The sequence below is a fragment of the Diadema antillarum genome, unplaced genomic scaffold, assembly GCF_040938485.1.
Source record: "Diadema antillarum isolate AM-2024a unplaced genomic scaffold, OU_Dant_1.0 seq00001753_RagTag, whole genome shotgun sequence".
Classification (NCBI taxonomy): Eukaryota; Metazoa; Echinodermata; class Echinoidea; order Diadematoida; family Diadematidae; genus Diadema; species Diadema antillarum.
In genome coordinates this window covers 111,951-126,352 of record NW_027272435.1, presented here as the reverse complement: position 1 = coordinate 126,352, position 14,402 = coordinate 111,951, and the positions used below count along the sequence as shown (strand labels likewise).

The 14,402-nt window shown below is 37.8% G+C and overlaps 1 protein-coding gene across 1 annotated transcript in view; it reads right to left on the bottom strand.

The window, feature by feature from the left end:
• The window catches only part of LOC139712042 (synaptotagmin-5-like), a 37,310-nt gene extending 33,627 nt beyond the window's left edge, over positions 1 to 3,683 (bottom strand). Inside the window, exon 1 of the mRNA XM_071623881.1 lies at positions 3,396 to 3,683. The gene's annotated coding sequence lies outside the window, so the exon portion shown is untranslated. The remainder of the gene's footprint in view (positions 1 to 3,395) is intronic.
• Positions 3,684 to 14,402: the final 10,719 nt, after the last annotated feature.

Genomic DNA, 14,402 nt, shown 5'->3' with positions numbered 1-14,402 from the left:
AAGCTGGAGAAGATGTGTCGTTGTCACTGGTTTAGATCATCGGGGTCCTGCTTACGGCCCCTAGTGAACACGAAAATTATGCAATTCTAACTGTTTAAATCCACCCGAAAGTATATGGAGGCCTCGGAACATTTTTATACTATGGGGGCGCAAAATGGGTGTCACGGGTTGTTCTCGTCGATGGGACAAAGGGCAATGCTCAAAACAAATGGGTTCCGGTTACACTTCGTTATTCTGAAGATTCATAATGCCGAAGATTCCTTAATCCAAACCCAAAATAAGGTTCGTTATTTCGAAGGTACATTATTCCAAAAACAAAATTAGTTTCGTTTATAGTAAGCACCTTCTTTTCATTTGCGGATTAACGAACTCTAAAAAACGAACCATATTACATTTTCGGATTCATGAACCCTTGGAGTAACTAACTGTATTTCATTTTCGAATTAACGAACCTCAGGAGTGACGAACCTTTGGAATAAGGCAACATGCTCGGATTAACGAATATCTCGGTATAAGAAACCTGTGTGTTTCGGGGGAAACAAACCTTCGGAAGAACGAACCTCATTTCACTTTTCGTACATCACCCGGGTTTTCTTGCATATTACGATTTATTTTTGCTTTCAAACATGCATGCATTGTTGTGGTTTCTGATGAAAAAGCAAAAAGTGAAAAGGGTTATCACTATAGCTGTAGCACCACTGCCCCGGCTCCCGCAGCAACTGTTAGGGATGATACCATCCAGGCAATAATGTCTCATCATGCAGTTGATTTTAAAGTGGGACTGCTTTTATGATTCAGTTCATGGGACATTTTTAAACTATAGTCTAAGGGGCGATGCAAGAAACTATAATCAATTGCAAATCCCAAAATTAATCGCAAGTTACGATCGATTCTCTCGCAAAAGTTGCAATTGATTGCAAACTTGCTTCTTGCAACGGAAAGCTGATTGCAAGTTGCGTTTGATCTGTCAATCAATTGCAAAATTTGTAATAGATATTTGCAATCGATTGCAACTCGGCTTTCTTGCATGTCCCCTAAGTACACTAACATAGTATAACTTTGCCATACTAATTCGGAAAGGATTTTTTTTTGGGGGGGGGCATTGGGGCCGTATGGCAACTATATAGCACCCTCTGTCCCTTTGGGAATGACTCTTGCCAGGTTAAATTAAAATCTCATGGTGTATATGAAATTATGTTGTTGATTGATGGGATTTGCGATGTCACATTATGACAACTACATAATATGATAGAAATAAGAGAATTCCATACGGGATTTCTTGTTACTTGTACAAACATTATTCCCCTGCATTTTGAAAGAGATTTAGTCAAGTGCTCTTTCATTATGCCGGAAAATTATGTTGAATTTTCATATATTTTCTTTAATCGTTGTCTTACACTAATCGACATCGCGAATTTTTGAAGTCTTCTTATCCGGCGATGGCGAAATTTACCTAAACTTTAAAAATTGTTCAGTTTTGAACGAATTCTTCAAATTTCAGTGATTTGTGCTGCTAACATTTTCATTGTTTCCTGAATCCACATACATGTATATTTGAGGTAATTTTCCCTTTTAGATGCACGAGACGCCGAAAATCTTACAAGCCCGTAACCTGTATTTTTGCTTTCAAACGTAACCTGATTCGATGCAAAATGTCCACTGAAAGACTCCTCCTTGATTTATTGTTATATACCTGCATTTAGCCTTTCTTGTCGCAATTTACCCATGGTTTACATTTTATTGTTTTCCGTATGTTCTAATTTGCAGAGTGTATGTGCAAGGTTATTAGCAGGTCGAGCATGCATGCATACGTGTACGATATGTTGATGTCAACAGTGGTGTGTGTGTGTGTGTGTGCTGTGTGTGTGTGTGTGTGTGTTGTGTGTGTGTGTGTGTGTGTGTTGTGTGTACATGTGTGTGGTTTAGATCGTCTTACACTCTCAGATCAGCAACTACTCGATGCAATGCTTTTCGCAACGGCTTTTTATAGCGGTCTTTGACTTACCGTTTCCTCTCACGCTCTCTCACTGGCCCTTTCGGAATAATTTTATCACTTTATAAGCTCTAGTCAAAACTTCAATTAGGTTATACTTGTACCATAACAGATCATGCTTTATAAAATATAGGATGAAAGAGTAACTGCATGTCGCCCAGGGATGTCGCTATACTCATTGTACATTCAGTCAAACAACTTGTTTTTGTTTTTTAATTCTCGATTCAACAGCTAAGAAAGGTTCTTTTTCGTGTTTGTAATAAAATTTCAGAATGTGTTAATGCTTAGCATCTGTGGTTGACGCGAGTTTGCTTGAAAATTATTTAAAAAAAACAAACACCTATGACTGAAAATATTGACTGCTTCCATGTTCTGGACATCAACTTCTTGCATATTTTGTACTCCGAGAGATAGCACAGCATTAATAATTTCACTTGCAGTATGCGTGTTTGTGTTTTCGTGTAGGCCCCAATACTTAACTTATAATTTGTGAGGTCCCCAGAATAAGAGTTACAATGATCGCCTTTATTCCGTCATGATGGTGGGGTATGACACAATTTGGGAAAACTATTGGGTTATGAAATACAAAAAGAAGATTCTGCTCTCCATCATCAATGTGTGCAAGTATGTAGACTATAAGGAGTAAAAGCGTGAGAAAAAAAAACTAACAAAATCTGCAACACTTGCAAATTTCACGTTTGTTTGTGAAGTATACCTGAACTTGAGATAATTAGTAGCAAAAGTAAATGTCAGCTGTATCGTATGTAGCGGTCTGGCACCACATTATTAGATTGTCTTGTCGTGTGTTCCTCCTACCCGTCACAAGATTCGATTTCGTCGTCCTTACTGTGTGTACTGTGTCAGCCTACTTTGCCTTCAGCCGCAATATCGTCGAAATTCCGTCTTCAGTGTCGAGACCCCTCTTTTTCTTTCTTCATTTCCTCTCTTCATTAATTGCCCTACTTTTCACATCTTCCTTTACGCTTGAACGGTATACACAATAATTAGTTCTCACAGATGCTACATTTTTCATAGTTGTTGATCTACAGAGCGGAAACAAACTGGGGAGTGAGATTCAGAAAATGGGGGGGGGGGGTACCTGTATAATTATATCGAGTAGCAGACTATTAGAGAAACAATCTATAATCCGTCTATTACTAAATGCATTTATGGTATTCCTACAAAGAACATTTAGTAGGCTTAAAGAAAGCAGACTATTAAATGGTTGCGTATCAAACTACACTGCATGACCGTATGCCCTAAAAATGACGAAGAATATTTTGTGTCACACTGAATCCAGGACAAAGTTGCATTACATGTCACTGAAGTGCGTCTGACAGTACGTAATCTTGACTAAAACAAAAGACGAATCCAAACTCAGAATGTGTTGTCATACACCCACCTGTTTTGTCGAATGCCGGTTCCTCGATCACGGTCAGATTAGCTCGATTCTTGCTACATGGCATGCTCTTCCAAATATCGTTCAGTGAATGACAATCTCGATATATCCCTGCCGTATGCACACGAATCAAATTGCAACTCAAGTTAATGACGAAAGGAGATCCTCAAGGATGAATGTCAAGCTCTACACCAAGTGCAGTATTTTGAAACTAAATTGAAATGCTGTGATGTGGCCGAGTTCGCTTACTACGAAGCACTATTGCCTGAATTCGTGCCGCACACATATCCAAATCAGTGTTTAATGGACGTTGGCTCTGTGTCTGTGGCGGACTTGGAGACACACACAGGCGGGTTACACGCAGTGCATCTACAACGCAGTCATATTCGGTTAGCAGATGTGGCGACTCACAGGGCGCCCGTACACACCACACAAGTCCCAGCTGCTCCACCAGACGACACACAATCAACTTGAATTCGCTTGTTTTCCCCGCGCTCTGGAAACTACACATACAAGGCAAAACTCGCTTGGTAGTACCAGTCCATGGTGCTTTCGTGGCGCCGAAACTCTAACGTCTTAACTGCTAAATTAAGGCTTGACAACTGTAAGAGAGCAGTATTTTTTTTTTTCGAAATGGAAGATACTGCATCCGAAATAATGTAGCGACACGTGCATTCATGAGAACATTTCATAATCCACCTAAGCCTTTATTACAAAATAAAGACGATGGCCAGGATTGTGGGAACAGCATTCCATTGTTATGTACGTATTATTGCTAGACGAATCATTGTATTTCATCAATTTTGTCATATTTCGTAATCATGATCAATACTATTGTCACTGAATTGCCATTGTCATTGAATACCTTTGACACAGTTGTCACATTATGTTGATTTTATTTGCTCTTATAGCACTAAAACGAATACTATACAATTATTAAAATCATAATCATCATCATCATCATTAACATCACCATTGTTATCACCGACATCGACTAATTTGGGTTGCCATTATAGATTTGAAACTCTGCGGATCTACTCACTGAAAATTGGTTTCCAGCTTTGTGCCCTGAAAATATATCTATTCTAAATTCAATCTTCAGCTCTGCACAGTATGTTAAGTCCTATGTGCATGTGTGTGCATAATGTGTGCGCCTATATGTATATGTGTGTACATGAATTGTGTACCTATTATGTATATATGCCTGTGTTTACTTACTGTATGGCGTACAAGTGATGAATCTATAAAGGTTAATTTTTTTTTACTATTCCATATTTCTGTTAAATCATCCTTTTTATTTCTGTAACTTTGTAAGAGCTATGAACATGATGGGAAGAGCGTATTAAACAGTAATTGTATTGTAAAGTATTGTATTGTATTGTATTGTACTGTAAAGTTCATTTCACCCCCCCCCCACACACACACACATGCACACACACTCAAGGGCAGTGGAACGTGGTTGTTGTTGTTTTTTTTTTTTGGGGGGGGGGCAAAGGGGAAAAGGAACTCTATGATGCAATGGCAAACGGCGATACATGTACCATAATTATGATATTACAGGTAGGCCTATTTAAATTTCTTCAAATTTCGAATGACCTAACTTTCTGGCTTAATTGAGCTCATAGATAGTGTCGTTAAACTCCCTAGTTATGATCACTCCAAGCCATCATTACACATTACGATTTATAAACGCACTTATTGTATCTACTTGAAACAGTGCAATGCTGTCAGTGTTGAGAATGATTGAAGTTTGTTCAGCTGTACGTGTTTGGCGATGCCTATTTTAAGGGGGGGTGGGGAGGGGGTCGTAGTATAGGATTGTTGGAATTGTGGTTTAGATTTCTGACGGTATCATGAAGTGGGACTGAGGCGATGTGACCACTGCGTGATGGGCATGCTGACAGGGAAAAAGCGTAATCATATAGGCCTTATGTTTATATAATGTTTATACTGCTATCACAGCCTTGACGATAATATATAATGTACACGTAATAACGTTTACATCAGTATTGTCTCCGAAGATTTAGGTATGCTGGTACAATAATGACTATACGTATAAACAACAGTGGTTAGTCTTTGTCCTTCATATTTGCTATCTATACGTGCTTGTAAATATCTGTAAATAAACTGTATTATAATGCAAATAACACTCGAGATGACGTGAATTACGGTGAACGCACACGGTCTGCAAGAATCTTCAGCCAATGGAAGGAGGCAGACTTAATAATGATGATAATAATCAGAAGAAGAAGAAGAAGAAGAAGAAGAAAAAGAAGAAGTACATGTCGCAATATCCCGTTCTGTGGGACACATTCCGAGGGACTGATTACACATGTAGTGTACGCAGACTTAGCCCGAGTCAGGGTGAGCAGTATGAGCGGAACCAAAATCAGACCAAAGTCTTACCAGTGGCAGACACTCAGTCAAGGTTGACCATGATCTCAGGTGGTGACAATTATGCCACAGCCACAGAGAATCACCCTATTACTAATGACAAATCTAATGTTTATTTCATGAACATTCAGCGAAACCAGTTCCTCCACCCCCAAAAAACAGAGCGAAACAAAGAAAAACAAAACAAAACTAAGGAAACGGTCCGGGGAATTTTATAGTCTCGAGATGACTCTCTTCATGCTCCCCCTTAGGCCAGAATAGGTAATGTTATATGCGATGCAGTATGTATATTTATGTGTACGTATATGTATATATATACGTATATATATATATATATATATATATAATATGTATATTGAAAACTTTGAGCAAAGAAAACGGGTTTTCATCCCGATGAAAACCCATTTTCTTTGATCAAAGTTTTCACTATTTATCATTTGTTTCTGGTCAGTTTTCCCTCTCTTTGTTTCAATATACACATATATACACGTGTATATATATATATATATATATATATATATATGTATACGTATACGTAAATTTGTATATACATATATATATATGTATAATCTTTTCCCTCTCACATTTAAACTTATGTAAGTGAAAAATGATATCAAAAACAGAGGAGAAAAACAGAGGGATGATTGACACTGGAAAGCCAAAAAAAAAGGTACCGTGGAGATGAGATAAAAAAAGAAAAACAACATTGCTCATAAGAACATCAAAACAAAACATGATTAGATATGATCAAACATTAAAAAAAAAAGAGTGATGATTTCAATATGAATGATATCCTTAAACAGTGGCGGATCCAGGCGAGGGCGCACCAGACGTGCGCCCCCTTTATTTTTTTGTTAAAACAAATGAAATAAAAAGAAAACATGCGGGGGGGGGGGCGTGCGCCCCCTTAATCTTTGTAAAGGCGCCCGGTTCCCCCTGCTTTACGGAATTCCCGGATCCGCCCGTGTTAAAGGGAGATTATGATGATGTAAAATAATGCTTTCACTACCAGTAGGTACAAAAACAATTGCCCCCACAATGATATTCAGAAGCGGAAAAAATAATAATTATATACCATAAAGTGATTTGAATGTTTGTTTGAATGTTTGTATACAATTTTTTGCAGAGAAAGGAGATGTATGACACCATTTGAAATCTTATTGGATCTCATTTATTCTTATTGGAAAAAACATGCATGCTATTTTGATCGTTTTATTTCTTTGTCTTTCTTGACGTTGATTAGAGTAGTGTTCATAATGTGAAAGAAATTCAACCATGCAAACATACTAGGCCTATGCGAAGGTATAGAAGTACGACGACAGTTGTAACAGGATCAAAACACGACTGAAATACAAATGGACTGGTCAGTCTGCCGTACGCTAATGCGAACTCGACAGCCAGTGTAAAGATGAACTGCGGTGAAGGATGTGCTTCTTCTCAGAGAGCCGCGCTGGATTTTTTTTTTGTTGTTGTCTGTTTGTAGATGTGTAAATTGTCCCGCTCTCTTTCCCCCAGCCCTAGATGTGACGTACTTCCCTTGATGCTAAGCCAGTACTGTCATCGATGCAGAAAATTAGACTTCCCTGAGACACATCTCTAGTCAGCCAGCCAACCATCTCCTTCTCTCTCATCACGTAAACAAAACTGACTAATGGACTCAATTAGTACAATTGCTCACGAGCTCGTTTCGGAAAGTAGGTCCTACCTGCACGCCTGGCCGTCATTTGAATAAATCCAAATCAAGAAGATTTATCGGTTGTGATTACAGAAGCTTGTCTTGATGGATCAAATTAAAGAGATACATTTTTAAAGTTGCATTTCATTCAAGCTGAGAAGTTGTGAAATTTTCACAAAATGCAGTAATGTTTTTTTTTTCCTTTTCTACCCTGCAAAATTCAACATTTTAGATAAAAGGTTGCTCTGATGTACATACAAAAACCGGGTTAAAGAGCAAGACTAAATGGTTTCAAGAAATCCCTTTTGTGTTTCTATCAGCCTAAAAGGGCAAGTTAGACAGGACCAGACGAGAGAGTCCTGTATTAAACTTAACCATTTTTCTGTGCCAGGAATTTGGGCACACTTTAACATTTAGGCTACGTTATAGGCCTTCAGTCTCTGCCTAATCGGCATACAAATGGTTCAACCCCAAACCAATCTCTATACCAAAGTCACTGAGATGTACTGGAATGAAAGATGACACTAACAGTCATGATATTTAATGGCAACTTGTCAGCAACATTGTTCATAAGTACTATGCTAAAGAAAGCGCGCCTTTCATAGATAGTCATATACAGTAGTAACCGTAATTATGAGTGCCAGTCACTGCACTCTGTGCGACATTGCTAGAGCAAATTTCTTAATTCGAAAATGTCAGCGCTGAAGTTAATCCAAATCCAATTCATTCACCTGCAAAGCAATACATATAATCGTAACAGAAAATACTGTTAAGGTGCTATTGCAGTGTATACTTTTCCCAGTTCAGAGTTATGTATGCATGATAATGTCAAAGGGGCTTGGGTACGTTTTCTGATATGGGGGTGGGGATGGGGCAGGGGAATCATTGACCCTTGAACAACTCCCCATTTCCATCAACGGCCCGCAGCCCCATATGTAACTTTGAACTGGGAATACTAAAGTACATTTGCAATATGGGCCTACTTGTACGTCACACTGTGGCACCTTAATTCAGGCCTGTAGCCAGGGGGGGGGGGGGTGCGTCGGGTGCGTACGCATCCCCCCCCCCCCAATTCTGAAAGGTCCACTTTTTCATAATAACGGTTTTTAGCAATTCTCAAGATAACAATCCAAATAAATATAAAGACACATTGTATGCTACGTAAATGTGGAAGAGTACGTTTAACAATGTTAAAAATGATTGTACGAAACCCTTTTGTTGTATGAACCATCGGATCGCCCCCATGCACACAAACACAAATATTATGTATCAATTTGTGCGAGCTATTACATACTGAAAACTTTCGGTCATCTGCGAAGCCGCGCTTCCGCGCGAACGCTACAACACGTAAAACGGGTCAAAAATCGACGCATTTTTCCACAAAGTCTGCCATAACTTTTAAACTGTTTAAGAAGCAAACTTGGGGCGCCCGGATTCTGAAAGTGGACACTTTAGGGATTATTTATGTGTATATATCTTTATTGTAACATTTGTAGCAGTGACGCAAATTAGATCAGAAAAGTATACCTTATGAGTAGAATTGTCTATGGCGAACAGTCCAAATTTGACGAATTTGAGCATATTTTGCCGTCTTGCAATTCTTCCAGACGGGATATCTCGAGAACGGAAGATCGCACAAACTTGGGGCGCACGGTTTCAGAAAGTAGAGGTTCTGCCCATTTTTGTGACATAAGAATCTTGTCCATTGGTTGAGCAGTCCTGACGCAAATTTGCAGTAAAGCTAGACTACCCATTCACAATTGCTGTCATAGGGAACGTGTACAATCCATACAGAACTATCACGTGACGAGACTACCAACGAAAATTTGAGCCGTTGACCTTCACTGTCTGCCGTTGTCAGCAGTGTGAATTCCTGTGATTTCAAGCTTTTGTTTCTCGCCAAATATCATTTTCAACGCAATATCCAGATACAGTTGTATGTGAGACATTATCTAGATACGTAGCAGCCTTATTGACAACATAACTGTTAAGTTTGGGAGAAAAAACGACCAAATACATTCCACATTCCATCTCATTTTTCGATGATGGCTGTAGTCGGACTGGTGCATTTCCTTCGGAGGTGGTAATAATGTAAGTAGTTGCAACGGTCACCTTGCCACCTGCTGTCTGCAATCGGGCGCTTATATACACGTGTTGTACACAGGTAATCAACTGAAAAAATGTTATAAAGGTGTAAAGGAATGATAAGGTCATAGACTATATCATTTCAACTGTAGATTTAACCCGATTGCACTCATGCATATCCATTACAACTTTGACGTTGATAATGAGAGGGTGGTGAAATTGTTCGCCAGAAAGCATCCCAGAAGACTGGAACTTTAAACAATGCTTAAAGACTAGAAAAAGACTAAGCGAAGATCACACTGCACAAGTGCACATTCAAAGGACCGGCAAATGCTCCCCTCTAACTCCTGTTATGTAATCATCATTTTCTATTTTGGATGATTACTTGCCTGTCTCAATATATTGTTGATTATTAGTTATACATTTTCTCATGTTGTGACAGTTCGATTGGTTCTCATTTTGAAGTGAGCCAAAACCTAAGAACATTCTCACTTATAATTTCCAAAGAGTATTATGCAGGCACGCAAACTCAATTTAGTTGTATTTCATTTAAATGTAATGGGTAAGAGGGTATGAGAGAGAATGCTGAGCTATGAAGTAAAATGGTAAAGTAAAAAGTTTGTCAGATAGTATTACAAAAGCCTGAATATTGCAAGAGCTCCGGAGTAAAAACAGTCAGGGAAAAACCCTATGTATGATAACATTGTGAGAGCGTTAGACTGCATTGTGACGCATCGTTATTTAATCTACATTCTTTATTCACATTTTTCATAAAAACACAGGTAATGAGCCGGATTGGGTTAAAATTATCACTTACAGCTTTGTAGAAGTCTGAGTCAACAGTATCACACAGTACTTCAAGACGTATTAGTACAAACGATTTCTTGAGCCTGCACCGTTTCAGGCTCTGTTCTGGATACGGCGGTAGAAACTCATTCTTTTTTGTTGTTTATTTTATCATTATTTACTAATCTCTTTTCTAACTCACAGGTAGCGGATTTCTTTGCAGGCCAAATTCGGAAATGTAGTGTTGATTATTACTTATACATTTTCTCATGTTGTGACAGTTCTATTGGTTCTCATTTTAAAGTGAGCCAAAACCTAAGAACATTCTCACTTATAATTTCCAAAGAGTATTATGCAGGCACGCAAACTCATTTTAGTTGTATTTCATTTAAATGTAATGGGTAAGAGGGTATGAGAGAGAATGGAAAGTGCTGAGCTATGAAGTAAAATGGTATAGTAAAAAGTTTGTCAGATAGTATTACAAAAGCCTGAATATTGCAAGAGCTCCGGAGTAAAAACAGTCAGTGAAAAACCCTATGTATGATAGCATTGTGAGAGCGTTAGACTGCATTGTGACGCATCGTTATTTAATTTACATTCTTTATTGATATATTTTCGTAAATATCTAAGGTAATGAGTCGGATTGGATTACAATTCTCACTTACAGCTTTGTAGAAGTCTGAGTCAACAGTATCACACAGTACTTCAAGACGTATTATACAAACGATATCTTGAGCCTGCACCGTTTCAGGCTCTGTTCTGGATACGGCGGTAGAAACTCATTCTTTTTTGTTGTTTATTTTATCATTATTTACTAATCTCTTTTCTAACTTACAGGTAGCGGATTTCTTTGCAGGCCAAATTCGGAAATGTAGTGTTGATTATTACTTATACATTTTCTCATGTTGTGACAGTTCTATTGGTTCTCATTTTAAAGTGAGCCAAAACCTAAGAACATTTTCACTTATAATTTCCAAAGAGTATTATGCAGGCACGCAAACTCATTTTAGTTGTATTTCATTTAAATGTAATGGGTAAGAGGGTATGAGAGAGAATGGAAAGTGCTGAGCTATGAAGTAAAATGGTAAAGTAAAAAGTTTGTCAGATAGTATTACAAAAGAAACTCATTCTTTTTTGTTTGTTTATTTTATCATTATTTACTTATCTCTCTTCTAACTTAAAGGTAGTGGATCTCTTTGCAGCCCAAATTCGAAAATGCCTAGAGACAGCTAGTAACCAAATATGCTACTATAATTTAATAAATAAGAAATAACCATTCCAGTATGTATCTTAGTGTGCACAGTAAGACAGATCAAATCAAATAGGAAAACATCTGAGCACTAAGCCTGAGGTCTGAATTTGCACTCAACTTCTTCCAATGGCTAACGGATGTTTAATTTTTGAATTTCACTGACCTCCAAATTTCACGAAGAAAACCTTCTTAGCATGATGGTTAATATGACATTTGACTGATATTGGAGATGTTTGCGAATCGGATCTACTACCTTTAATATTATTAAATCTAAAATGATTATTTGAAAGTTCGGAAATGCTGGAAATATCCTACCACAAGGAGGCAAAATATAAATGGTTCACATTTACAATTCATTTTGTTTAAAAAATTTTCGTATTTATTTTCGTTTTTGACAAACTCGCATACCAACGGCTGATATACTGTATAGTAAAGTGAATGTTTCATCTTCCAAACAGCATCCAATGGGATGGAAAACTCCAACTGAAAGGTGGACACCGTGACCATACTCGCTAAAGAAAACGCGTAATAGGGGTCGTTTTTTCTCACGGATTAGATGGAAAGTGTGATGTACGAGCGTATATAATCAAAGGGTATCAAAAAGGCCGAAATTTGGGAGAATGGTATATTGTTCAATCATGATGAAGTACTTCTTTAGGGTGCAGGAAACATTTAAGGAATACTTGTTTTTAAGGCCCGAAAAAATCATATGATCATTACTCGTTTAGGGGCCATTTTGAAAGTCCATGTATGAGCATGGTGTCCACCTTTTAATTGTCGCTACCCCTCCCGGGACAGTATCAAAGGACCGTTTTGTTAATTAACGCAATCCCCCCTTCCTTTAAAAATCCTGGCTTCAGGCCTGCTAACGCGGGTATACAATAGAAAAAATAAAAGTTAAAACAACACCAGGAAAATCACTCGCAGAGTCTCGAACACAATTAAACTTTGCAACTTCCTGGCAAAATGAGTTTTTACTATTTCCAAGATGAAATACCGTAACGCGATTGCATGCAACAGACAAAAATACAAATTTCCTCGAGACTTTAAAACGTCATTAAAACAGTCAAAATTTACAATTTGCGGCGCGCTTCGCGCGCAAATTCTTATACGACTTTTGTAGTTCGGTCGTCCAAAGAATATATATATATATATATATATATATATATATATATATATATATATAATTGTGTGTGTGTGTGTGTGTGTGTGTGTGTGTGTGTGTGTGTGTCATCATTGGTATTGGTACCGAAGGTCCGTTTTTTTAGTGACCGCACCCCCCCCCCCCCTTGAAAAATCCTGGCTACGGGCCTGTGATTGCATTTTGTATTTATAAACAGGTAAATGATTTAACTACCATCATATTTAAACTACTTTGTTGATCATGGAATTCAAGGTTGGGTTCATGCTTTCCAGCAGTCCATGAAAAATGAGAAAATTGACAACAAATCGGAATCTCTTTGTTGTTGCTATACTCCCTCAGATACATAAATACAATGTTCTTTTCGCGGCATGAAGCTTTCGCGAACTGGAGTCGACGGCTTTTGGTTTTTTTTTTCTGCATTAGATTTCCTCGAATTGTCACTGGCATTCAGTACATTGTGTAGTTCATTGTGTAGAATCGCGCGCATTTTGCTTTTTCGAATTTTGGCTCCTCGCGAAATTTGCGAAAGTTGTATGCACGAGAAAATTTCTTGGAAATGAAATTCAATATCTGTACCATGAAAAAAAAAATCCAGAAGGCTCCTACTTTGATATCAATGAGCAGGTCCTAATGGCTCATCATCTCCCCAAATTTGGTGCATTTATCCACCCTTTCACGGTAATCTCAAAATTTAACGTTAAGCAACCTGACTAAATATAAAATTTTATTCAATACATTACTTTCAGATTATGATGTTATGTTATGTTATGTTATGTTATGTAAAAGCATGAAACAAGACAAACATCAAGCACCGCCATAAAATTCATATACTCAGTGTTCTCTGTCACTTCATAGTCTATAGAGAGCGCTAGACTGAAGTGGAAATAAGCTTCAAAATTTTCAGATTCCTGGGATACATGTATTTAGTATCCGTGGTAGAAGTTCAAATATGTATCAGGGGCGGCCTTTCGTTTTTGGAAGTGAGGGGGCCATAATCGGCTGACAAGGAAAAAAAAACCCGCCTTTACATATTAGGTTGGGTGATACTTTCTTCCCGAAATCGGATGACAAGCAAGAAGAAGAAATAAAAAAGACGTCACCTTTTTTTTTTTTGTGCCACTTCCTTCCCACCATATATTTTATGCAAATGTATCTTTAAAAAAAAGTGTTCCCCCCCCCCCCCCCCGTCGCGCTGGCCCTGTGTATATACACACTTGGAATGCATGAGAATGAAATTTGACTTGATTTTGCTTAAAGGTTAAAAGAGCAAAGGTCTAACTAAAATCTCACGAAAACAGTACAGGCGCGAAAGTTTTGGTAAGTCACACTTTCTGGATATAGTGACAACGGTCATTACAGTCACGTGTTTGAGAAATGAAATTTTGATTTGATTTGATCTTATTGCATTTTTTCACAATGTAGATATAACGTTACAAAGAAAAAATCTTCCTAAATTAATTACACATCAAAAAATACATACGAGGCGTATACTAATCCCACAGCATGCGTAAATCGTAGTGATGCACGCTCAATTATAGAAAATCACTAATTATTTAATCAGTAGATGACCTCACAAGTCTCCAATTTGCTTGCAACAAAATCTTCTAAATTTTTCTTTTAAATGTATTTAAAAGGATAAGAGGTGATATACTGCACATAACACTGCTCTGGTGT